The 22713-nt window shown below is 46.2% G+C and overlaps 7 non-coding genes and 48 pseudogenes across 7 annotated transcripts; all 55 read left to right on the top strand.

Annotated features, from left to right (window-relative positions):
- The first annotated feature begins 195 nt into the window (after positions 1 to 195).
- LOC140297297 (5S ribosomal RNA) lies at positions 196 to 304 on the top strand (annotated as a pseudogene).
- Positions 305 to 576: 272 nt separating this feature from the next.
- LOC140296559 (5S ribosomal RNA) lies at positions 577 to 695 on the top strand (annotated as a pseudogene).
- Positions 696 to 967: 272 nt separating this feature from the next.
- Positions 968 to 1086, top strand: LOC140296790 (5S ribosomal RNA; annotated as a pseudogene).
- Positions 1087 to 1358: 272 nt separating this feature from the next.
- LOC140288679 (5S ribosomal RNA) lies at positions 1359 to 1477 on the top strand (annotated as a pseudogene).
- A 269-nt stretch (positions 1478 to 1746) lies between these two features.
- Positions 1747 to 1865, top strand: LOC140295445 (5S ribosomal RNA; annotated as a pseudogene).
- A 269-nt stretch (positions 1866 to 2134) lies between these two features.
- On the top strand, positions 2135 to 2253 carry LOC140303445 (5S ribosomal RNA; annotated as a pseudogene).
- A 272-nt stretch (positions 2254 to 2525) lies between these two features.
- Positions 2526 to 2644, top strand: LOC140296385 (5S ribosomal RNA; annotated as a pseudogene).
- A 657-nt stretch (positions 2645 to 3301) lies between these two features.
- LOC140307445 (5S ribosomal RNA) lies at positions 3302 to 3420 on the top strand (annotated as a pseudogene).
- A 266-nt stretch (positions 3421 to 3686) lies between these two features.
- LOC140298595 (5S ribosomal RNA) lies at positions 3687 to 3805 on the top strand. The gene has a single exon (XR_011914227.1). It is a non-coding gene; the product is annotated as a 5S ribosomal RNA (ribosomal RNA).
- Positions 3806 to 4074: 269 nt separating this feature from the next.
- Positions 4075 to 4193, top strand: LOC140269603 (5S ribosomal RNA; annotated as a pseudogene).
- Positions 4194 to 4465: 272 nt separating this feature from the next.
- LOC140280578 (5S ribosomal RNA) lies at positions 4466 to 4584 on the top strand (annotated as a pseudogene).
- Positions 4585 to 4853: 269 nt separating this feature from the next.
- LOC140297209 (5S ribosomal RNA) lies at positions 4854 to 4962 on the top strand (annotated as a pseudogene).
- Positions 4963 to 5234: 272 nt separating this feature from the next.
- Positions 5235 to 5353, top strand: LOC140295244 (5S ribosomal RNA; annotated as a pseudogene).
- A 272-nt stretch (positions 5354 to 5625) lies between these two features.
- On the top strand, positions 5626 to 5744 carry LOC140288338 (5S ribosomal RNA; annotated as a pseudogene).
- A 269-nt stretch (positions 5745 to 6013) lies between these two features.
- Positions 6014 to 6132, top strand: LOC140309693 (5S ribosomal RNA; annotated as a pseudogene).
- A 272-nt stretch (positions 6133 to 6404) lies between these two features.
- Positions 6405 to 6523, top strand: LOC140286696 (5S ribosomal RNA; annotated as a pseudogene).
- Positions 6524 to 6792: 269 nt separating this feature from the next.
- LOC140291928 (5S ribosomal RNA) lies at positions 6793 to 6911 on the top strand (annotated as a pseudogene).
- A 269-nt stretch (positions 6912 to 7180) lies between these two features.
- On the top strand, positions 7181 to 7299 carry LOC140284998 (5S ribosomal RNA; annotated as a pseudogene).
- A 269-nt stretch (positions 7300 to 7568) lies between these two features.
- On the top strand, positions 7569 to 7687 carry LOC140271993 (5S ribosomal RNA; annotated as a pseudogene).
- A 269-nt stretch (positions 7688 to 7956) lies between these two features.
- LOC140298976 (5S ribosomal RNA) lies at positions 7957 to 8075 on the top strand. The gene has a single exon (XR_011914568.1). It is a non-coding gene; the product is annotated as a 5S ribosomal RNA (ribosomal RNA).
- Positions 8076 to 8344: 269 nt separating this feature from the next.
- Positions 8345 to 8463, top strand: LOC140303436 (5S ribosomal RNA; annotated as a pseudogene).
- Positions 8464 to 8735: 272 nt separating this feature from the next.
- On the top strand, positions 8736 to 8854 carry LOC140272367 (5S ribosomal RNA; annotated as a pseudogene).
- Positions 8855 to 9511: 657 nt separating this feature from the next.
- Positions 9512 to 9630, top strand: LOC140307434 (5S ribosomal RNA; annotated as a pseudogene).
- Positions 9631 to 9899: 269 nt separating this feature from the next.
- Positions 9900 to 10018, top strand: LOC140293589 (5S ribosomal RNA; annotated as a pseudogene).
- A 269-nt stretch (positions 10019 to 10287) lies between these two features.
- On the top strand, positions 10288 to 10406 carry LOC140298975 (5S ribosomal RNA). Its single transcript, XR_011914567.1, has one exon. It is a non-coding gene; the product is annotated as a 5S ribosomal RNA (ribosomal RNA).
- Positions 10407 to 10675: 269 nt separating this feature from the next.
- Positions 10676 to 10794, top strand: LOC140273720 (5S ribosomal RNA; annotated as a pseudogene).
- A 269-nt stretch (positions 10795 to 11063) lies between these two features.
- LOC140309688 (5S ribosomal RNA) lies at positions 11064 to 11182 on the top strand (annotated as a pseudogene).
- Positions 11183 to 11454: 272 nt separating this feature from the next.
- Positions 11455 to 11573, top strand: LOC140293857 (5S ribosomal RNA). The gene has a single exon (XR_011912716.1). It is a non-coding gene; the product is annotated as a 5S ribosomal RNA (ribosomal RNA).
- Positions 11574 to 11842: 269 nt separating this feature from the next.
- On the top strand, positions 11843 to 11961 carry LOC140294251 (5S ribosomal RNA; annotated as a pseudogene).
- A 269-nt stretch (positions 11962 to 12230) lies between these two features.
- On the top strand, positions 12231 to 12349 carry LOC140304706 (5S ribosomal RNA; annotated as a pseudogene).
- Positions 12350 to 12618: 269 nt separating this feature from the next.
- Positions 12619 to 12737, top strand: LOC140291323 (5S ribosomal RNA; annotated as a pseudogene).
- A 269-nt stretch (positions 12738 to 13006) lies between these two features.
- LOC140298974 (5S ribosomal RNA) lies at positions 13007 to 13125 on the top strand. Its single transcript, XR_011914566.1, has one exon. It is a non-coding gene; the product is annotated as a 5S ribosomal RNA (ribosomal RNA).
- A 269-nt stretch (positions 13126 to 13394) lies between these two features.
- On the top strand, positions 13395 to 13513 carry LOC140303430 (5S ribosomal RNA; annotated as a pseudogene).
- Positions 13514 to 13785: 272 nt separating this feature from the next.
- LOC140297228 (5S ribosomal RNA) lies at positions 13786 to 13904 on the top strand (annotated as a pseudogene).
- Positions 13905 to 14561: 657 nt separating this feature from the next.
- On the top strand, positions 14562 to 14680 carry LOC140307433 (5S ribosomal RNA; annotated as a pseudogene).
- Positions 14681 to 14949: 269 nt separating this feature from the next.
- LOC140269962 (5S ribosomal RNA) lies at positions 14950 to 15068 on the top strand (annotated as a pseudogene).
- Positions 15069 to 15337: 269 nt separating this feature from the next.
- Positions 15338 to 15456, top strand: LOC140298973 (5S ribosomal RNA). Its single transcript, XR_011914565.1, has one exon. It is a non-coding gene; the product is annotated as a 5S ribosomal RNA (ribosomal RNA).
- Positions 15457 to 15725: 269 nt separating this feature from the next.
- Positions 15726 to 15844, top strand: LOC140285450 (5S ribosomal RNA; annotated as a pseudogene).
- A 272-nt stretch (positions 15845 to 16116) lies between these two features.
- Positions 16117 to 16235, top strand: LOC140291164 (5S ribosomal RNA; annotated as a pseudogene).
- A 269-nt stretch (positions 16236 to 16504) lies between these two features.
- LOC140307426 (5S ribosomal RNA) lies at positions 16505 to 16623 on the top strand (annotated as a pseudogene).
- A 269-nt stretch (positions 16624 to 16892) lies between these two features.
- On the top strand, positions 16893 to 17011 carry LOC140269955 (5S ribosomal RNA; annotated as a pseudogene).
- A 269-nt stretch (positions 17012 to 17280) lies between these two features.
- LOC140273713 (5S ribosomal RNA) lies at positions 17281 to 17399 on the top strand (annotated as a pseudogene).
- A 269-nt stretch (positions 17400 to 17668) lies between these two features.
- On the top strand, positions 17669 to 17787 carry LOC140309681 (5S ribosomal RNA; annotated as a pseudogene).
- Positions 17788 to 18059: 272 nt separating this feature from the next.
- LOC140281729 (5S ribosomal RNA) lies at positions 18060 to 18178 on the top strand (annotated as a pseudogene).
- Positions 18179 to 18450: 272 nt separating this feature from the next.
- On the top strand, positions 18451 to 18569 carry LOC140302878 (5S ribosomal RNA; annotated as a pseudogene).
- Positions 18570 to 18838: 269 nt separating this feature from the next.
- LOC140288507 (5S ribosomal RNA) lies at positions 18839 to 18957 on the top strand (annotated as a pseudogene).
- A 269-nt stretch (positions 18958 to 19226) lies between these two features.
- On the top strand, positions 19227 to 19345 carry LOC140298364 (5S ribosomal RNA). Its single transcript, XR_011914019.1, has one exon. It is a non-coding gene; the product is annotated as a 5S ribosomal RNA (ribosomal RNA).
- A 269-nt stretch (positions 19346 to 19614) lies between these two features.
- On the top strand, positions 19615 to 19733 carry LOC140267329 (5S ribosomal RNA; annotated as a pseudogene).
- Positions 19734 to 20002: 269 nt separating this feature from the next.
- On the top strand, positions 20003 to 20121 carry LOC140267324 (5S ribosomal RNA; annotated as a pseudogene).
- A 269-nt stretch (positions 20122 to 20390) lies between these two features.
- LOC140292827 (5S ribosomal RNA) lies at positions 20391 to 20509 on the top strand (annotated as a pseudogene).
- A 272-nt stretch (positions 20510 to 20781) lies between these two features.
- On the top strand, positions 20782 to 20890 carry LOC140295975 (5S ribosomal RNA; annotated as a pseudogene).
- Positions 20891 to 21159: 269 nt separating this feature from the next.
- Positions 21160 to 21278, top strand: LOC140288360 (5S ribosomal RNA; annotated as a pseudogene).
- A 269-nt stretch (positions 21279 to 21547) lies between these two features.
- LOC140299502 (5S ribosomal RNA) lies at positions 21548 to 21666 on the top strand (annotated as a pseudogene).
- Positions 21667 to 21938: 272 nt separating this feature from the next.
- LOC140312629 (5S ribosomal RNA) lies at positions 21939 to 22057 on the top strand (annotated as a pseudogene).
- A 269-nt stretch (positions 22058 to 22326) lies between these two features.
- On the top strand, positions 22327 to 22445 carry LOC140291466 (5S ribosomal RNA; annotated as a pseudogene).
- Positions 22446 to 22713: the final 268 nt, after the last annotated feature.

The raw sequence follows: 22713 nt of genomic DNA, 5'->3' as shown, positions 1-22713 counted from the left end.
TCTTCAGCAGCTGCTGCTTCTTTGTTGGCAGACACGAAGTGATCTGAGAGTCTCAGTTTCAGCTGCAGAGAATAATCACATCAAGGAGGAAGATGTGCCCACTAAGAGTCAGCCTTTCTTGGCAATTATCTGGTTACATAGAGGAAGTGTATGATTCCAGTACCTATATAATGCACATTTGTCACAGAGACTGTTGCTTACGGCCAAACCACCCTGATTATGTCTGATCTCGGAAGCCAAGGAGGGTTGGGCCTGATTAGTACTTGGATGGGAGACCGCTTGGGAATACCAGGTAATGTAAGCTTCTTCTCTTCTCTCTACCACCTGCATGTCTTTTGTTGCAACGTCTGATCATCCTGTGACACATGAGGAAGTTGGTCATCTTCAGCAGCTGCTGCTTCTTTGTTGGCAGACACGAAGTGATCTGAGAGTCTCAGTTTCAGCTGCAGAGAATAATCACATCAAGGAGGAAGATGTGCCCACTAAGAGTCAGCCTTTCTTGGCAATTATCTGGTTACATAGAGGAAGTGTATGATTCCAGTACCTATATAATACACATTTGTACCAGATATTGTTGCTTACCGCCACACAGCCCTGAATAAGCTAGACCTCGTCTGATCTCGGAAGCCAAGCAGGGTTGGGCCTGGTTAGTTCTTGAATGGGAGACCGCTTGCGAATACCAGGTGCTGTAAGCTTTTTCTCTTCTCTCTACCACCTGCATGTCTTTTGTTGCAACGTCTGATCACCCTGTGACACATGAGGAAGTTGGTCATCTTCAGCTGCTGCTGCTGCTTTGTTGGCAGACATGAAGTGATCTGAGAGTCTCAGTTTCAGCTCCAGAGAATAATCACATCAAGGAGGAAGATGTGCCCACTAAGAGTCAGCCTTTCTTGGCAATTATCTGGTTACATAGAGGAAGTGTATGATTCCAGTACCTATATAATGCACATTTGTCACAGATATTGTTGCTTACGGCCACACCACCCTGAATAAGTCTTATCTCGTCTGATCTCGGAAGCCAAGCAGGTTTGGGCCTGGTTAGTACTTGGATGGGAGACCGCTTGGGATTATCAGGTGATGTAATCTTTTTCTCTTCTCTCTACCACCTGCATGTCTTTTGTTGCAATGTCTGATCGCCCTGTGACACATGAGGAAGTTGGTCATCTTCAGCTGCTGCTGCTGCTTTGTTGGCAGACATGAAGTGATCTGAGAGTCTCAGTTTCAGCTCCAGAGAATAATCACATCAAGGAGGAAGATGTGCCCACTAAGAGTCAGCCTTTCTTGGCAATTATCTGGTTACATAGAGGAAGTGTATGATTCCAGTACCTATATAATACACATTTGTACCAGATATTGTTGCTTACCGCCACACTGCCCTGAATAAGCTCGACCTCGTCTGATCTCGGAAGCCAAGCAGGGTTGGGCCTGGTTAGTTCTTGAATGGGAGACCGCTTGGGAATACCAGGTGCTGTAAGCTTTTTCTCTTCTCTCTACCACCTGCATGTCTTTTGTTGCAACGTCTGATCACCCTGTGACACATGAGGAAGTTGGTCATCTTCAGCTGCTACTGCTTTGTTGGCAGACATGAAGTGATCTGAGAGTCTCAGTTTCAGTTGCAGAGAATGATCACATCAGAGAAGATGATTTACCCGCTACACATCAGCCTTTCTCGGCAATTATCTGGTTGCATAGAGGAACCGTATGATTCCAGTACCTATATAATGCACATTTGTCAGAGACATTGCTGCTTACGGCCACACCACCCGGAACATGCCCGAGCTCGTCTGATCTTGGAAGCCAAGCAGGGTTGGTCCTTGTTAGTACTTGAATGGGAGACAACTTGGGAATACCAGGTGCTGTAAGCTTTTTCTCTTCTCTCAACCACCTGCATGTCTTTTGTTGCAACGTCTGACCACCCTGTGACACATGAGGAAGTTGGTCATCTTCAGCTGCTGCTGCTTTGTTGGCAGACATGAAGTGATCTGAGAGTCTCAGTTTCAGTTGCAGAGAATGATCACATCAGAGAAGATGATTTACCCGCTACACATCAGCCTTTCTCGGCAATTATCTGGTTGCATAGAGGAACCGTATGATTCCAGTACCTATATAATGCACATTTGTCAGAGACATTGCTGCTTACGGCCACACCACCCGGAACATGCCTGACCTCGTCTGATCTTGGAAGCCAAGCAGGGTTGGGCCTGGTTAGTACTTGCATGGGAGACCACTTGGGAATACCAGGTGCTGTAAGCTTCTTCTCTACTCTCTACCACCTTCATGTCTTTTGTGGCAACGTCTGATCCTCCTGTGACACATGAGGAAGTTGGTCATCTTCAGCTGCTGCTGCGTCTTTGTTGGCAGACACGAAGTGATCTGAGAGTGTCAATTTCAGCTGCAGAGAATAATCACATCAGGGAAGAAGATGTGCCCACTACAAGTCAGCCTTTCTCGGCAATTATCTGGTTACATAGAGGAAGTGTATGATTCCAGTACCTATATAATGCACATTTGTCACAGATATTGTTGCTTACGGCCACACCACCCTGAATAAGCCCGACCTTGTCTGATCTTGGAAGTCAAGCAGGTTTGGGCCTGGTTAGTACTTGGATGGGAGAATGCTTGGGAATACCAGTTGCTGTAAGCTTTTTCTCTTCTCTCTACCACCTGCATGTCTTTTGTTGCAACGTCTGATCACCCTGTGACACATGAGGAAGTTGGTCATCTTCAGCTGCTGCTGCTTTGTTGGCAGACACAAAGTGATCTGAGAGTCTCATTTTCAGCTGGAGAGAATTATCACGTCAGGGAAGAAGATGTGCCCACTACATATCAGCCTTTCTCGGCAATTATCTGGTTACATAGAGGAAGTGTATGATTCCATTGCCTATATAGTGCACATTTGTCACAGAGATTGTTACTTACGGACAAACCACCCTGAATATGTCTGACCTTGTCTGATCTCGGAAGCCAAGGAGGGCTGGTTCTGGTTAGTACTTTGATGGGACACCGCTTGGGAATACCAGGTGCTGTAAGCTTTTTCTCTTCTCTCTACCACCTACATGTCTTTTGTTGCAATGTCTGATCGCCCTGTGACACATGAGGAAGTTGGTCATCTTCAGCTGCTGCTGCTTTGTTAGCAGACACGAAGTGATCTGAGAGTCTCAGTTTCAGCTGCAGAGAATAATCACATCAAGGAAGAAGATGTGCCCACAACAAGTTAGCCTTTCTCTGCAATTATCTGGTTACATAGAGGAACTGTATTATTCCAGTACCTATATAATGCACATTTTTCACAGACATTGTTACTTACGGCCACACCACCCTGAATATGCCCGACCTCGACTGATCTCGGAACCCAAGCAGGGTTGGGCCTGGTTAGTACTTGAATGGGAGACCCCTTGGGAATGCCAGGTGCTGTAAGCTTTTTCTCTTCTCTCTACCACCTGCATGTATTTTGTTGCAAGGTCTGATCGCCCTGTGACACATAAGGAAGTTGGTCATCTTCAGCTGCTGCTGCTTTGTTGGCAGACACGAAGTGATCTGAGAGTCTCATTTTCAGCTGGAGAGAATAATCACATCAGGGAAGATGTTTCCACTACTTATCAGCCTTTCTTGGCAATTATCTGGTTGCATAGAGGAACCGTATGATTCCAGTACCTATATAATGCACATTTGTCACAAACATTGTTACTTACGGCCACACCACCCGGAATATGCCCAACCTCGTCTGATCTTGGAAGCCAAGCAGGGTTGGGCCAGGTTAGTACTTGGATGGGAGACCGCTTGGGAATACCAGGTGCTGTAAGCTTTTTCTCTTCTCTCAACCACCTGCATGTCTTTTGTTGCAACGTCTGATCACCCTGTGACACATGAGGAAGTTGGTCATCTTCAGCTGCTGCTGCTTTGTTGGCAGACATGAAGTGATCTGAGAGTCTCAGTTTCAGTTGCAGAGAATGATCACATCAGAGAAGATGATTTACCCGCAACACATCAGCCTTTCTCGGCAATTATCTGGTTGCATAGAGGAACCGTATGATTCCAGTACCTATATGATGCACATTTGTCAGTGACATTGTTGCTTACGGCCACACCACGTTGAACATGCCCGACCTCGTCTGATCTCGGAAGCCAAGCACGGTTGGGCCTGGTTAGTACTTGGATGGAAGACCTCTTGGGAATACCAGGTGCTTTAAGCTTTTTCTCTTTTTTCGACCACCTGCATGTCTTTTGTTGCAACGTCTGATCACCCTGTGACACATGAGGAAGTTGGTCATCTTCAGCAGCTGCTGCTGCTTTGTTGGCAGACACGAAGTGATCTGAGAGTCTCAGTTTCAGCTGCAGAGAATGATCACATGAGGGAAGAAGATTTGCCCACTACAAGTCAGCCTTTCTCGGCAATTATCTGGTTACATAGAGGAACCGTATGATTCCATTACCTATATAATGCACATTTGTCAAAGACATTGTCGCTTACGGCCACACCACCCTGAATATGCCCGACCTCGTCTGATCTCGGAAGCCAAGCAGTGTTGGGCCTGGTTAGTACTTTGATGGTATACAGCTTGGGAATACCAGGTGCTGTAAGCTTTTTCTCTTATCTCAACCACCTGCATGTCTTTTGTTGCAACGTCTGATCACCCTGTGACACATGAGGAAGTTGGTCATCTTCAGCTGCTGCTGCTTTGTTGGCAGATACGAAGTGATCTGAGAGTCTCATTTTCAGCTAGAGAGAATTATCACGTCAGGGAACAAGATGTGCCCACTACATATCAGCCTTTCTCGGCAATTATCTGGTTACATAGAGGAACCATATGATTCCATTGCCTATATAATGCACATTTGTCACAGAGACTGTTGCTTACGGCCAAACCACCCTGATTATGTCTGATCTTGGAAGCCAAGTAGGGTTGGGCCTGATTAGTACTTGGATGGGAGACCGCTTGGGAATACCATGTGCTGTAAGCTTCTTCTCTTCTCTCTACCACCTGCATGTCTTTTGTTGCAACGTCTGATCATCCTGTGACACATGAGGAAGTTGGTCATCTTCAGCAGCTGCTGCTTCTTTGTTGGCAGACACGAAGTGATCTGAGAGTCTCAGTTTCAGCTGCAGAGAAAAATCAAATCAGGAAAGAAGATGTGCCCACTACAAGTCAGCCTTTCTCGGCAATTATCTGGTTACATAGAGGAAGTGTATGATTCCAGTACTTATATAATGCACATTTGTCACAGATATTGTTGCTTACGGCCACACCACCCTGAATAAGTCTTATCTCGTCTGATCTCGGAAGCCAAGCAGGTTTGGGCCTGGTTAGTACTTGGATGGGAGACTGCTTGGGAATACCAGGTGATGTAATCTTTTTCTCTTCTCTCTACCACCTGCATGTCTTTTGTTGCAATGTCTGATCGCCCTGTGACAAATGAGGAAGTTGGTCATCTTCAGCTGCTGCTGCTGCTTTGTTGGCAGACATGAAGTGATCTGAGAGTCTCAGTTTCAGCTCCAGAGAATAATCACATCAAGGAGGAAGATGTGCCCACTAAGAGTCAGCCTTTCTTGGCAATTATCTGGTTACATAGAGGAAGTGTATGATTCCAGTACCTATATAATACACATTTGTACCAGATATTGTTGCTTACCGCCACACCGCCCTGAATAAGCTCGACCTCGTCTGATCTCGGAAGCCAAGCAGGGTTGGGCCTGGTTAGTTCTTGAATGGGAGACCGCTTGCGAATACCAGGTGCTGTAAGCTTTTTCTCTTCTCTCTACCACCTGCATGTCTTTTGTTGCAACGTCTGATCACCCTGTGACACATGAGGAAGTTGGTCATCTTCAGCTGCTACTGCTTTGTTGGCAGACATGAAGTGATCTGAGAGTCTCAGTTTCAGTTGCAGAGAATGATCACATCAGAGAAGATGATTTACCCGCTACACATCAGCCTTTCTCGGCAATTATCTGGTTGCATAGAGGAACCGTATGATTCCAGTACCTATATAATGCACATTTGTCAGAGACATTGCTGCTTACGGCCACACCACCCGGAACATGCCTGACCTCGTCTGATCTCGGAAGCCAAGCAGGGTTGGGCCTGGTTAGTACTTGGATGGGAGACCACTTAGGGATACCAGGTGCTGTAAGCTTCTTCTCTACTCTCTACCACCTTCGTGTCTTTTGTGGCAACGTCTGATCCTCCTGTGACACATGAGGAAGTTGGTCATCTTCAGCTGCTGCTGCTTCTTTGTTGGCAGACACGAAGTGATCTGAGAGTCTCAATTTCAGCTGCAGAGAATAATCACATCAGGGAAGAAGATGTGCCCACTACAAGTCAGCCTTTCTCGGCAATTATCTGGTTACATAGAGGAACTGTATTATTCCAGTACCTATATAATGCACATTTGTCACAGACATTGTTGCTTACGGCCACACCACCCTGAACATGCCCGAGCTCGTCTGATCTTGGAAGCCAAGCAGGGTTGGGCCTTGTTAGTACTTGAATGGGAGACAACTTGGGAATACCAGGTGCTGTAAGCTTTTTCTCTTCTCTCAACCACCTGCATGTCTTTTGTTGCAACGTCTGACCACCCTGTGACACATGAGGAAGTTGGTCATCTTCAGCTGCTGCTGCTTTGTTGGCAGACATGAAGTGATCTGAGAGTCTCAGTTTCAGTTGCAGAGAATGATCACATCAGAGAAGATGATTTACCCGCTACACATCAGCCTTTCTCGGCAATTATCTGGTTGCATAGAGGAACCGTATGATTCCAGTACCTATATAATGCACATTTGTCAGAGATATTGCTGCTTACGGCCACACCACCCTGAATAAGCCCGACCTTGTCTGATCTTGGAAGTCAAGCAGGTTTGGGCCTTGTTAGTACTTGGATGGGAGACTGCTTGGGAATACCAGGTGCTGTAAGCTTTTTCTCTTCTCTCTACCACCTACATGTCTTTTGTTGCAATGTCTGATCGCCCTGTGACACATGAGGAAGTTGGTCATCTTCAGCTGCTGCTGCTTTGTTAGCAGACACGAAGTGATCTGAGAGTCTCAGTTTCAGCTGCAGAGAATAATCACATCAAGGAAGAAGATGTGCCCACAACAAGTTAGCCTTTCTCTGCAATTATCTGGTTACATAGAGGAACTGTATTATTCCAGTACCTATATAATGCACATTTTTCACAGACATTGTTACTTACGGCCACACCACCCTGAATATGCCCGACCTCGACTGATCTCGGAACCCAAGCAGGGTTGGGCCTGGTTAGTACTTGAATGGGAGACCCCTTGGGAATACCAGGTGCTCTAAGCTTTTTCTCTTCTCTCTACCACCTGCATGTATTTTGTTGCAAGGTCTGATCGCCCTGTGACACATGAGGAAGTTGGTCATCTTCAGCTGCTGCTGCTTTGTTGGCAGACACGAAGTGATCTGAGAGTCTCATTTTCAGCTGGAGAGAATAATCACGTCAGGGAAGAAGATGTGTCCACTATTTATCAGCCTTTCTCTGCAATTATCTGGTTATATAGAGGAAACGTATGATTCCAGTACCTATACAATTTACATTTGTCAGAGACATTGTTGCTTACGGCCACACCACCCTGAATATGCCCGACCTCGTCTGATCTCGAAAGCCAAGCAGGGTTGTGCCTGGTTAGTACTTGGATGGGAGACCGCTTGGGATTATCAGGTGCTGTAAGCTTTTTCTCTTCTCTCAACCACCTGCATGTCTTTTGTTGCAACGTCTGATCACCCTGTGACACATGAGGAAGTTGGTCATCTTCATTTTCTGCTGCTTTGTTGGCAGACACGAAGTGATCTTAAAGTCTCATTTTCAGCTGGAGAAAATTATCACGTCAGGGAACAAGATGTGCCCACTACATATCAGCCTTTCTTGGCAATTATATGGTTGCATAGAGGAACTGTATGATTCCAGTACCTATATAATGCACATTTGTCACAAACATTGTTACTTACGGCCACACCACCCGGAATATGCCCAACCTCGTCTGATCTTGGAAGCCAAGCAGGGTTGGGCCTGGTTAGTACTTGGATGGGAGACCGCTTGGGAATACCAGGTGCTGTAAGCTTTTTCTCTTCTCTCAACCACCTGCATGTCTTTTGTTGCAACGTCTGATCACCCTGTGACACATGAGGAAGTTGGTCATCTTCAGCTGCTGTTGCTTTGTTGGCAGACATGAAGTGATCTGAGAGTCTCAGTTTCAGTTGCAGAGAATGATCACATCAGAGAAGATGATTTACCCGCTACACATCAGCCTTTCTCGGCAATTATCTGGTTGCATAGAGGAACCGTATGATTCCAGTACCTATATAATGCACATTTGTCAGAGACATTGCTGCTTACGGCCACACCACCCGGAACATGCCTGACCTCGTCTGATCTTGGAAGCCAAGCAGGGTTGGGCCTGGTTAGTACTTGCATGGGAGACCACTTGGGAATACCAGGTGCTGTAAGCTTCTTCTCTACTCTCTACCACCTTCATGTCTTTTGTGGCAAAGTCTGATCCTCCTGTGACACATGAGGAAGTTGGTCATCTTCAGCTGCTGCTGCGTCTTTGTTGGCAGACACGAAGTGATCTGAGAGTGTCAATTTCAGCTGCAGAAAATAATCACATCAGGGAAGAAGATGTGCCCACTACAAGTCAGCCTTTCTCGGCAATTATCTGGTTACATAGAGGAAGTGTATGATTCCAGTACCTATATAATGCACATTTGTCACAGATATTGTTGCTTACGGCCACACCACCCTGAATAAGCCCGACCTTGTCTGATCTTGGAAGTCAAGCAGGTTTGGGCCTGGTTAGTACTTGGATGGGAGACTGCTTGGGAATACCAGGTGCTGTAAGCTTTTTCTCTTCTCTCTACCACCTGCATGTCTTTTGTTGCAACGTCTGATCACCCTGTGACACATGAGGAAGTTGGTCATCTTCAGCTGCTGCTGCTTTGTTGGCAGACACAAAGTGATCTGAGAGTCTCATTTTCAGCTGGAGAGAATTATCACGTCAGGGAAGAAGATGTGCCCACTACATATCAGCCTTTCTCGGCAATTATCTGGTTACATAGAGGAAGTGTATGATTCCATTGCCTATATAATGCACATTTGTCACAGAGATTGTTACTTACGGACAAACCACCCTGAATATGTCTGACCTTGTCTGATCTCGGAAGCCAAGGAGGGCTGGTTCTGGTTAGTACTTTGATGGGACACCGCTTGGGAATACCAGGTGCTGTAAGCTTTTTCTCTTCTCTCTACCACCTACATGTCTTTTGTTGCAATGTCTGATCGCCCTGTGACACATGAGGAAGTTGGTCATCTTCAGCTGCTGCTGCTTTGTTAGCAGACACGAAGTGATCTGAGAGTCTCAGTTTCAGCTGCAGAGAATAATCACATCAAGGAAGAAGATGTGCCCACAACAAGTTAGCCTTTCTCTGCAATTATCTGGTTACATAGAGGAACTGTATTATTCCAGTACCTATATAATGCACATTTTTCACAGACATTGTTACTTACGGCCACACCACCCTGAATATGCCCGACCTCGACTGATCTCGGAACCCAAGCAGGGTTGGGCCTGGTTAGTACTTGAATGGGAGACCCCTTGGGAATGCCAGGTGCTGTAAGCTTTTTCTCTTCTCTCTACCACCTGCATGTATTTTGTTGCAAGGTCTGATCGCCCTGTGACACATGAGGAAGTTGGTCATCTTCAGCTGCTGCTGCTTTGTTGGCAGACACGAAGTGATCTGAGAGTCTCATTTTCAGCTGGAGAGAATAATCACGTCAGGGAAGAAGATGTGTCCACTATTTATCAGCCTTTCTCTGCAATTATCTGGTTATATAGAGGAAACGTATGATTCCAGTACCTATACAATTTACATTTGTCAGAGACATTGTTCTTTATGGCCACACCACCCTGAATATGCCCGACCTCGTCTGATCTCGAAAGCCAAGCAGGGTTGTGCCTGGTTAGTACTTGGATGGGAGACCGCTTGGGATTATCAGGTGCTGTAAGCTTTTTCTCTTCTCTCAACCACCTGCATGTCTTTTGTTGCAACGTCTGATCACCCTGTGACACATGAGGAAGTTGGTCATCTTCATTTTCTGCTGCTTTGTTGGCAGACACGAAGTGATCTTAAAGTCTCATTTTCAGCTGGAGAAAATTATCACGTCAGGGAACAAGATGTGCCCACTACATATCAGCCTTTCTTGGCAATTATATGGTTGCATAGAGGAACCGTATGATTCCAGTACCTATATAATGCACATTTGTCACAAACATTGTTACTTACGGCCACACCACCCGGAATATGCCCAACCTCGTCTGATCTTGGAAGCCAAGCAGGGTTGGGCCTGGTTAGTACTTGGATGGGAGACCGCTTGGGAATACCAGGTGCTGTAAGCTTTTTCTCTTCTCTCAACCACCTGCATGTCTTTTGTTGCAACGTCTGATCACCCTGTGACACATGAGGAAGTTGGTCATCTTCAGCTGCTGCTGCTTTGTTGGCAGACACGAAGTGATCTTAGAGTCTCATTTTCAGCTGGAGAAAATTATCACGTCAGGGAACAAGATGTGCCCACTATATATCAGCCTTTTTCGGCAATTATCTTGTTACATAGAGGAACCATATGATTCCATTGCCTATATAATGCACATTTGTCACAGAGATTGTTGCTTACGGCCAAACCACCCTGAATATGTCTGACCTCGTTTGATCTCAGAAGCCAAGGAGGGTTGGGCCTGGTTAGTACTTTGATGAGAGACCGCTTGGGAATACCAGGTGCTGTAAGCTTTTTCTCTTCTCTCTACCACCTGCATGTCTTTTGTTGCAACGTCTGATCGCCCTGTGACACATGAGGAAGTTGGTCATCTTCAGCTGCTGCTGCTTTGTTGGCAGACATGAAGTGATCTGAGAGTCTCAGTTTCAGTTGCAGAGAATGATCACATCAGAGAAGATGATTTACCCGCTACACATCAGCTTTTCTCGGCAATTATCTGGTTGCATAGAGGAACCGTATGATTCCAGTACCTATATAATGCACATTTGTCAGAGACATTGCTGCTTACGGCCACACCACCCGGAACATGCCTGACCTCGTCTGATCTCGGAAGCCAAGCAGGGTTGGGCCTGGTTAGTACTTGGATGGGAGACCACTTAGGGATACCAGGTGCTGTAAGCTTCTTCTCTACTCTCTACCACCTTCATGTCTTTTGTGGCAACGTCTGATCCTCCTGTGACACATGAGGAAGTTGGTAATCTTCAGCTGCTGCTGCTTCTTTGTTGGCAGACACGAAGTGATCTGAGAGTCTCAATTTCAGCTGCAGAGAATAATCACATCAGGGAAGAAGATGTGCCCACTACAAGTCAGCCTTTCTGGGCAATTATCTGGTTACACAGAGGAACCGTATGATTCCAGTACCTATATAATGCACATTTGTCAGAGACATTGCTGCTTACGGCCACACCACCCGGAAAATGCCTGACCTCGTCTGATCTCGGAAGCCAAGCAGGGTTGGGCCTGGTTAGTACTTGGATGGGAGACCACTTGGGAATACCAGGTGCTGTAAGCTTCTTCTCTACTCTCTACCACCTTCATGTCTTTTGTTGCAACGTCTGATCGCCCTGTGACACATGAGGAAGTTGGTCATCTTCAGCTGCTGCTGCTTTGTTAGCAGACACGAAGTGATCTGAGAGTCTCAATTTCAGCTGCAGAGAATAATCACATCAGGGAAGAAGATGTGCCCACTACAAGTTAGCCTTTCTCGGCAATTATCTGGTTACATAGAGGAACTGTATTATTCCAGTACCTATATAATGCACATTTGTCACAGACATTGTTGCTTACGGCCACACCACCCTGAACATGCCCGAGCTCGTCTGATCTTGGAAGCCAAGCAGGGTTTGGCCTTGTTAGTACTTGAATGGGAGACAGCTTGGGAATACCAGGTGCTGTAAGCTTTTTCTCTTCTCTGGACCACCTGAATGTCTTTTGTTGCAACGTCTGACCACCCTGTGACACATGAGGAAGTTGGTCATCTTCAGCTGCTGCTGCTTTGTTGGCAGACACGAAGTGATCTGAGAGTCTCATTTTCAGCTGGAGAGAATAATCACGTCAGGGAAGAAGATGTGCCCACTATTTATCAGCCTTTCTCGGCAATTATCTGGTTATATAGAGGAAACGTATGATTCCAGTACCTATACAATTTACATTTGTCACAGACATTGTTGCTTACGGCCACACCACCCTGAATATGCCCGACCTCGTCTGATCTCGGAAGCCAAGCAGGGTTGTGCCTGGTTAGTACTTGGATGGGAGACCGCTTGGGATTATCAGGTGCTGTAAGCTTTTTCTCTTCTCTCAACCACCTGCATGTCTTTTGTTGCAACGTCTGATCACCCTGTGACACATGAGGAAGTTGGTCATCTTTATTTTCTGCTGCTTTGTTGGCAGACACGAAGTGATCTTAGAGTCTCATTTTCAGCTGGAGAAAATTATCACGTCAGGGAACAAGATGTGCCCACTATATATCAGCCTTTTTCGGCAATTATCTTGTTACATAGAGGAACCATATGATTCCATTGCCTATATAATGCACATTTGTCACAGAGATTGTTGCTTACGGCCAAACCACCCTGAATATGTCTGACCTCGTCTGATCTCAGAAGCCAAGGAGGGTTTGGCCTGGTTAGTACTTTGATGAGAGACCGCTTGGGAATACCAGGTGCTGTAAGCTTTTTCTCTTCTCTCTACCACCTGCATGTCTTTTGTTGCAACGTCTGATCGCCCTGTGACACATGAGGAAGTTGGTCATCTTCAGCTGCTGCTGCTTTGTTGGCAGACATGAAGTGATCTTAAAGTCTCATTTTCAGCTGGAGAAAATTATCACGTCAGGGAACAAGATGTGCCCACTACATATCAGCCTTTCTTGGCAATTATATGGTTGCATAGAGGAACCGTATGATTCCAGTACCTATATAATGCACATTTGTCACAAACATTGTTACTTACGGCCACACCACCCGGAATATGCCCAACCTCGTCTGATCTTGGAAGCCAAGCAGGGTTGGGCCTGGTTAGTACTTGGATGGGAGACCGCTTGGGAATACCAGGTGCTGTAAGCTTTTTCTCTTCTCTCAACCACCTGCATGTCTTTTGTTGCAACGTCTGATCACCCTGTGACACATGAGGAAGTTGGTCATCTTCAGCTGCTGCTGCTTTGTTGGCAGACACGAAGTGATCTGAGAGTCTCAGTTTCAGTTGCAGAGAATGATCACATCAGAGAAGATGATTTACCCGCTACACATCAGCCTTTCTCGGCAATTATCTGGTTGCATAGAGGAACCGTATGATTCCAGTACCTATATAATGCACATTTGTCAGAGACATTGCTGCTTACGGCCACACCACCCGGAACATGCCTGACCTCGTCTGATCTTGGAAGCCAAGCAGGGTTGGGCCTGGTTAGTACTTGCATGGGAGACCACTTGGGAATACCAGGTGCTGTAAGCTTCTTCTCTACTCTCTACCACCTTCATGTCTTTTGTGGCAACGTCTGATCCTCCTGTGACACATGAGGAAGTTGGTCATCTTCAGCTGCTGCTGCGTCTTTGTTGGCAGACACGAAGTGATCTGAGAGTGTCAATTTCAGCTGCAGAGAATAATCACATCAGGGAAGAAGATGTGCCCACTACAAGTCAGCCTTTCTCGGCAATTATCTGGTTACATAGAGGAAGTGTATGATTCCAGTACCTATATAATGCACATTTGTCACAGATATTGTTGCTTACGGCCACACCACCCTGAATAAGCCGGACCTTGTCTGATATTGGAAGTCAAGCAGGTTTGGGCCTGGTTAGTACTTGGATGGGAGACTGCTTGGCAATACCAGGTGCTGTAAGCTTTTTCTCTTCTCTCTACCACCTGCATGTCTTTTGTTGCAACGTCTGATCACCCTGTGACACATGAGGAAGTTGGTCATCTTCAGCTGCTGCTGCTTTGTTGGCAGACACAAAGTGATCTGAGAGTCTCATTTTCAGCTGGAGAGAATTATCACGTCAGGGAAGAAGATGTGCCCACTACATATCAGCCTTTCTCGGCAATTATCTGGTTACATAGAGGAAGTGTATGATTCCATTGCCTATATAATGCACATTTGTCACAGAGATTGTTACTTACGGACACACCACCCTGAATATGTCTGACCTTGTCTGATCTCGGAAGCCAAGGAGGGCTGGTTCTGGTTAGTACTTTGATGGGACACCGCTTGGGAATACCAGGTGCTGTAAGCTTTTTCTCTTCTCTCTACCACCTACATGTCTTTTGTTGCAATGTCTGATCGCCCTGTGACACATGAGGAAGTTGGTCATCTTCAGCTGCTGCTGCTTTGTTAGCAGACACGAAGTGATCTGAGAGTCTCAGTTTCAGCTGCAGAGAATAATCACATCAAGGAAGAAGATGTGCCCACAACAAGTTAGCCTTTCTCTGCAATTATCTGGTTACATAGAGGAACTGTATTATTCCAGTACCTATATAATGCACATTTTTCACAGACATTGTTACTTACGGCCACACCACCCTGAATATGCCCGACCTCGACTGATCTCGGAACCCAAGCAGGGTTGGGCCTGGTTAGTACTTGAATGGGAGACCCCTTGGGAATGCCAGGTGCTGTAAGCTTTTTCTCTTCTCTCTACCACCTGCATGTATTTTGTTGCAAGGTCTGATCGCCCTGTGACACATGAGGAAGTTGGTCATCTTCAGCTGCTGCTGCTTTGTTGGCAGACACGAAGTGATCTGAGAGTCTCATTTTCAGCTGGAGAGAATAATCACGTCAGGGAAGAAGATGTGTCCACTATTTATCAGCCTTTCTCTGCAATTATCTGGTTATATAGAGGAAACGTATGATTCCAGTACCTATACAATTTACATTTGTCAGAGACATTGTTGCTTACGGCCACACCACCCTGAATATGCCCGACCTCGTCTGATCTCGAAAGCCAAGCAGGGTTGTGCCTGGTTAGTACTTGGATGGGAGACCACTTGGGATTATCAGGTGCTGTAAGCTTTTTCTCTTCTCTCAACCACCTGCATGTCTTTTGTTGCAACGTCTGATCACCCTGTGACACATGAGGAAGTTGGTCATCTTCATTTTCTGCTGCTTTGTTGGCAGACACGAAGTGATCTTAAAGTCTCATTTTCAGCTGGAGAAAATTATCACGTCAGGGAACAAGATGTGCCCACTACATATCAGCCTTTCTTGGCAATTATATGGTTGCATAGAGGAACCGTATGATTCCAGTACCTATATAATGCACATTTGTCACAAACATTGTTACTTACGGCCACACCACCCGGAATATGCCCAACCTCGTCTGATCTTGGAAGCCAAGCAGGGTTGGGCCTGGTTAGTACTTGGATGGGAGACCGCTTGGGAATACCAGGTGCTGTAAGCTTTTTCTCTTCTCTCAACCACCTGCATGTCTTTTGTTGCAACGTCTGATCACCCTGTGACACATGAGGAAGTTGGTCATCTTCAGCTGCTGCTGCTTTGTTGGCAGACATGAAGTGATCTGAGAGTCTCAGTTTCAGTTGCAGAGAATGATCACATCAGAGAAGATGATTTACCCGCTACACATCAGCCTTTCTCGGCAATTATCTGGTTGCATAGAGGAACCGTATGATTCCAGTACCTATATAATGCACATTTGTCAGAGACATTGCTGCTTACGGCCACACCACCCGGAACATGCCTGACCTCGTCTGATCTTGGAAGCCAAGCAGGGTTGGGCGTGGTTAGTACTTGCATGGGAGACCACTTGGGAATACCAGGTGCTGTAAGCTTCTTCTCTACTCTCTACCACCTTCATGTCTTTTGTGGCAACGTCTGATCCTCCTGTGACACATGAGGAAGTTGGTCATCTTCAGCTGCTGCTGCGTCTTTGTTGGCAGACACGAAGTGATCTGAGAGTGTCAATTTCAGCTGCAGAGAATAATCACATCAGGGAAGAAGATGTGCCCACTACAAGTCAGCCTTTCTCGGCAATTATCTGGTTACATAGAGGAAGTGTATGATTCCAGTACCTATATAATGCACATTTGTCACAGATATTGTTGCTTACGGCCACACCACCCTGAATAAGCCCGACCTTGTCTGATATTGGAAGTCAAGCAGGTTTGGGCCTGGTTAGTACTTGGATGGGAGACTGCTTGGGAATACCAGGTGCTGTAAGCTTTTTCTCTTCTCTCTACCACCTACATGTCTTTTGTTGCAATGTCTGATCGCCCTGTGACACATGAGGAAGTTGGTCATCTTCAGCTGCTGCTGCTTTGTTAGCAGACACGAAGTGATCTGAGAGTCTCAGTTTCAGCTGCAGAGAATAATCACATCAAGGAAGAAGATGTGCCCACAACAAGTTAGCCTTTCTCTGCAATTATCTGGTTACATAGAGGAACTGTATTATTCCAGTACCTATATAATGCACATTTTTCACAGACATTGTTACTTACGGCCACACCACCCTGAATATGCCCGACCTCGACTGATCTCGGAACCCAAGCAGGGTTGGGCCTGGTTAGTACTTGAATGGGAGACCCCTTGGGAATGCCAGGTGCTGTAAGCTTTTTCTCTTCTCTCTACCACCTGCATGTATTTTGTTGCAAGGTCTGATCGCCCTGTGACACATGAGGAAGTTGGTCATCTTCAGCTGCTGCTGCTTTGTTGGCAGACACGAAGTGATCTGAGAGTCTCATTTTCAGCTGGAGAGAATAATCACGTCAGGGAAGAAGATGTGTCCACTATTTATCAGCCTTTCTCTGCAATTATCTGGTTATATAGAGGAAACGTATGATTCCAGTACCTATACAATTTACATTTGTCAGAGACATTGTTGCTTACGGCCACACCACCCTGAATATGCCCGACCTCGTCTGATCTCGAAAGCCAAGCAGGGTTGTGCCTGGTTAGTACTTGGATGGGAGACCACTTGGGATTATCAGGTGCTGTAAGCTTTTTCTCTTCTCTCAACCACCTGCATGTCTTTTGTTGCAACGTCTGATCACCCTGTGACACATGAGGAAGTTGGTCATCTTCAGCTGCTGCTGCTTTGTTGGCAGACACGAAGTGATCTTAGAGTCTCATTTTCAGCTGGAGAAAATTATCACGTCAGGGAACAAGATGTGCCCACTATATATCAGCCTTTTTCGGCAATTATCTTGTTACATAGAGGAACCATATGATTCCATTGCCTATATAATGCACATTTGTCACAGAGATTGTTGCTTACGGCCAAACCACCCTGAATATGTCTGACCTCGTTTGATCTCAGAAGCCAAGGAGGGTTGGGCCTGGTTAGTACTTTGATGAGAGACCGCTTGGGAATACCAGGTGCTGTAAGCTTTTTCTCTTCTCTCTACCACCTGCATGTCTTTTGTTGCAACGTCTGATCGCCCTGTGACACATGAGGAAGTTGGTCATCTTCAGCTGCTGCTGCTTTGTTGGCAGACATGAAGTGATCTGAGAGTCTCAGTTTCAGTTGCAGAGAATGATCACATCAGAGAAGATGATTTACCCGCTACACATCAGCTTTTCTCGGCAATTATCTGGTTGCATAGAGGAACCGTATGATTCCAGTACCTATATAATGCACATTTGTCAGAGACATTGCTGCTTACGGCCACACCACCCGGAACATGCCTGACCTCGTCTGATCTCGGAAGCCAAGCAGGGTTGGGCCTGGTTAGTACTTGGATGGGAGACCACTTAGGGATACCAGGTGCTGTAAGCTTCTTCTCTACTCTCTACCACCTTCATGTCTTTTGTGGCAACGTCTGATCCTCCTGTGACACATGAGGAAGTTGGTAATCTTCAGCTGCTGCTGCTTCTTTGTTGGCAGACACGAAGTGATCTGAGAGTCTCAATTTCAGCTGCAGAGAATAATCACATCAGGGAAGAAGATGTGCCCAGTACACATCAGCCTTTCTCGGAAATTAACTGGTTGCATAGAGGAACCGTATGATTCCAGTACCTATATAATGCACATTTGTCAGAGACATTGTTGCTTACGGCCACACCACCCTGAACATGCCCGACCTCGTCTGATCTCGGAAGCCAAGGAGGGTTGGGCCTGGTTAGTACGTGGATGGAAGACCTCTTGGGAATACCAGGTGCTTTAAGCTTTTTCTCTTCTCTCTACCACCTGCATGTCTTTTGTTGCAACGTCTGATCACCCTATGACACATGAGGAAGTTGGTCATCTTCAGCAGCTGCTGCTGCTTTGTTGGCTGACACGAAGTGATCTGAGAGTCTCATTTTCAGCTGGAGAGAATAATCACGTCAGGGAAGAAGATGTGCCCACTATTTATCAGCCTTTCTCGGCAATTATCTGGTTATATAGAGGAAACGTATGATTCCAGTACCTATACAATTTACATTTGTCACAGACATTGTTGCTTACGGCCACACCACCCTGAATATGCCCGACCTCGTCTGATCTCGGAAGCCAAGCAGGGTTGTGCCTGGTTAGTACTTGGATGGGAGACCACTTGGGATTATCAGGTGCTGTAAGCTTTTTCTCTTCTCTCAACCACCTGCATGTCTTTTGTTGCAACGTCTGATCACCCTGTGACACATGAGGAAGTTGGTCATCTTCATTTTCTGCTGCTTTGTTGGCAGACACGAAGTGATCTTAGAGTCTCATTTTCAGCTGGAGAAAATGATCACGTCAGGGAACAAGATGTGCCCACTACATATCAGCCTTTCTTGGCAATTATCTGGTTACATAGAGGAAGTGTATGATTCCAGTACCTATATAATGCACATTTGTCACAGAAATTGTTCCTTACGGCCACACCACCCTGAATAAGCCCGACCTCGTCTGATCTCGGAAGCCAAGGAGGGTTGGGCCTGGTTAGTACTTTAATGGGAGACTGCTTGGGAATACCAGGTGCTGTAAGCGTTACCTCTTCTCTCTACAACCTGCATGTCTTTTGTTGCAACGTCTGATCACCCTGTGACACATGAGGAAGTTGGTCATCTTCAGCAGCTGCTGCTTTGTTGGCAGACACGAAGTGATCTGAGAGTCTCAGTTTCAGCTGAAGAGAATGATCACATCAGAGAAGATGATACACCCGCTACACATCAGCCTTTCTCGGCAATTAACTGGTTGCATAGAGGAACCGTATGATTCCAGTACCTATATAATGCACATTTGTCACAAACATTGTTACTTACGGCCACACCACCCTGAATATGCCCAACTTCGTCTGATCTTGGAAGCCAAGCAGGGTTGGGCCTGGTTAGTACTTGGATGGGAGACCGCTTGGGAATACCAGGTGCTGTAAGCTTTTTCTCTTCTCTCAACCACCTGCATGTCTTTTGTTGCAACGTCTGATCACCCTGTGACACATGAGGAAGTTGGTCATCTTCAGCTGCTGCTGCTTTGTTGGCAGACACGAAGTGATCTTAGAGTCTCATTTTCAGCTGGAGAAAATTATCACGTCAGGGAACAAGATGTGCCCACTATATATCTGCCTTTTTCGGCAATTATCTGGTTACATAGAGGAACCATATGATTCCATTGCCTATATAATGCACATTTGTCACAGAGATTGTTGCTTACGGCCAAACCACCCTGAATATGTCTGACCTCGTCTGATCTCAGAAGCCAAGGAGGGTTGGGCCTGGTTAGTACTTTGATGAGAGACCGCTTGGGAATACCAGGTGCTGTAAGCTTTTTCTCTGCTCTCTACCACCTGCATGTCTTTTGTTGCAACGTCTGATCGCCCTGTGACACATGAGGAAGTTGGTCATCTTCAGCTGCTGCTGCTTTGTTAGCACACACGAAGTGATCTGAGAGTCTCAGTGTCAGCTGAAGAGAATAATCACGTCAGGGAAGATGATTTACCCGCTACACATCAGCCTTTCTCGGCAATTATCTGGTTGCATAGAAGAACCATATGATTCCAGTACCTATATAATGCACATTTGTCAGAGACATTGCTGCTTACGGCCAAACCACCCTGAATATGTCTGACCTCGTCTGATCTCAGAAGCCAAGGAGGGTTGGGCCTGGTTAGTACTTTGATGAGAGACCGCTTGGGAATACCAGGTGCTGTAAGCTTTTTCTCTGCTCTCTACCACCTGCATGTCTTTTGTTGCAACGTCTGATCGCCCTGTGACACATGAGGAAGTTGGTCATCTTCAGCTGCTGCTGCTTTGTTGGCAGACATGAAGTGATCTGAGAGTCTCAGTTTCAGTTGCAGAGAATGATCACATCAGAGAAGATGATTTACCCGCTACACATCAGCCTTTCTCGGCAATTATCTGGTTGCATAGAAGAACCGTATGATTCCAGTACCTATATAATGCACATTTGTCAGAGACATTGCTGCTTACGGCCACACCACCCGGAACATGCCTGACCTCGTCTGATCTCGGAAGCCAAGCAGGGTTGGACCTGGTTAGTACTTGGAAGGGAGACCACTTGGGAATACCATGTGCTTTAAGCTTCTTCTCTACTCTCTACCACCTTCATGTCTTTTGTGGCAACGTCTGATCCTCCTGTGACACATGAGGAAGTTGGTCATCTTCAGCTGCTGCTGCTGCTTTGTTGGCAGACACGAAGTGATCTGAGAGTCTCAATTTCAGCTGCAGAGAATAATCACATCAGGGAAGAAGATGTGCCCACTACAAGTCAGCCTTTCTCGGCAATTATCTGGTTACATAGAGGAAGTGTATGATTCCAGTACTTATATAATGCACATTTGTCACAGATATTGTTGCTTACGGCCACACCACCCTGAATAAGCCTGATCTTGGAAGTCAAGCAGGTTTGGGCCTGGTTAGTACTTGGATGGGAGACTGCTTGGGAATACCAGGTGCTGTAAGCTTTTTCTCTTCTCTCTACCACCTGCATGTCTTTTGTTGCAACGTCTGATCACCCTGTGACACATGAGGAAGTTGGTCATCTTCAGCTGCTGCTGCTTTGTTGGCAGACACAAAGTGATCTGAGAGTCTCAGTTTCAGCTGAAGAGAATGATCACATCAAGAAGGAAGATGTGCCCACTAAGAGTCAGCCTTTCTCGGCAATTATCTGGTTACATAGAGGAACTGTATTATTCCAGTACCTATATGATGCACATTTGTCACAGACATTGTTGCTTACGGCCACACCACCCTGAACATGCCCGAGCTCGTCTGATCTTGGAAGCCAAGCAGGGTTGGGCCTTGTTAGTACTTGAATGGGAGACAGCTTGGGAATACCAGGTGCTGTAAGCTTTTTCTCTTCTCTCAACCACCTGCATGTCTTTTGTTGCAACGTCTGACCACCCTGTGACACATGAGGAAGTTGGTCATCTTCAGCTGCTGCTGCTTTGTTGGCAGACATGAAGTGATCTGAGAGTCTCAGTTTCAGTTGCAGAGAATAATCACATCAGAGAAGATGATTTACCCGCTACACATCAGCCTTTCTCGGCAATTATCTGGTTGCATAGAGGAACCGTATGATTCCAGTACCTATATAATGCACATTTGTCAGAGACATTGCTGCTTACGGCCACACCACCCGGAACATGCCTGACCTCGTCTGATCTTGGAAGCCAAGCAGGGTTGGGCCTGGTTAGTACTTGGATGGGAGACCACTTGGGAATACCAGGTGCTGTAAGCTTCTTCTCTACTCTCTACCACCTTCATGTCTTATGTGGCAACGTCTGATCCTCCTGTGACACATGAGGAAGTTGGTCATCTTCAGCTGCTGCTGCTTCTTTGTTGGCAGACACGAAGTGATCTGAGAGTCTCAGTTTCAGCTGCAGAGAATAATCACATCAGGGAAGAAGATGTGCCCACTACAAGTCAGCCTTTCTCGGCAATTATCTGGTTACATAGAGGAAGTGTATGATTCCAGTACCTATATAATGCACATTTGTCACAGATATTGTTGCTTACGGCCACACCACCCTGAATAAGCCCGACCTCGTCTGATCTTGGAAGTCAAGCAGGTTTGGGCCTGGTTAGTACTTGGATGGGAGACTGCTTGGGAATACCAGGTGTTGTAAGCTTTTTCTCTTCTCTCTACCACCTGCATGTCTTTTGTTGCAACGTCTGATCACCCTGTGACACATGAGGAAGTTGGTCATCTTCAGCTGCTGCTGCTTTGTTGGCAGACACAAAGTGATCTGAGAGTCTCATTTTCAGCTGCAGAGAATAATCACGTCAGGGAAGAAGATGTGCCCAGTACACATCAGCCTTTCTCGGAAATTAACTGGTTGCATAGAGGAACCGTATGATTCCAGTACCTATATAATGCACATTTGTCAGAGACATTGTTGCTTACGGCCACACCACCCTGAACATGCCCGACCTTGTCTGATCTCGGAAGCCAAGGAGGGTTGGTCGTGGTTAGTACTTGGATGGAAGACCTCTTGGGAATACCAGGTGCTGTAAGCTTCTTCTCTACTCTCTACCACCTTCATGTCTTTTGTGGCAACGTCTGATCCTCCTGTGACACATGAGGAAGTTGGTCATCTTCAGCTGCTGCTGCTTCTTTGTTGGCAGACACGAAGTGATCTGAGAGTCTCAGTTTCAGCTGCAGAGAATAATCACATCAGGGAAGAAGATGTGCCCACTACAAGTCAGCCTTTCTCGGCAAATTATCTGGTTACATAGAGGAAGTGTATGATTCCAGTACCTATATAATGCACATTTGTCACAGATA

This window comes from Leuresthes tenuis, unplaced genomic scaffold, assembly GCF_036924035.1.
Source record: "Leuresthes tenuis unplaced genomic scaffold, fLeuTen1.0.hap1 SCAF_1, whole genome shotgun sequence".
In the NCBI taxonomy this organism is placed as follows: Eukaryota; Metazoa; Chordata; class Actinopteri; order Atheriniformes; family Atherinopsidae; genus Leuresthes; species Leuresthes tenuis.
Note: the sequence above shows the minus strand (reverse complement) of the source record. Positions and strands in the feature narration are given on the sequence as shown.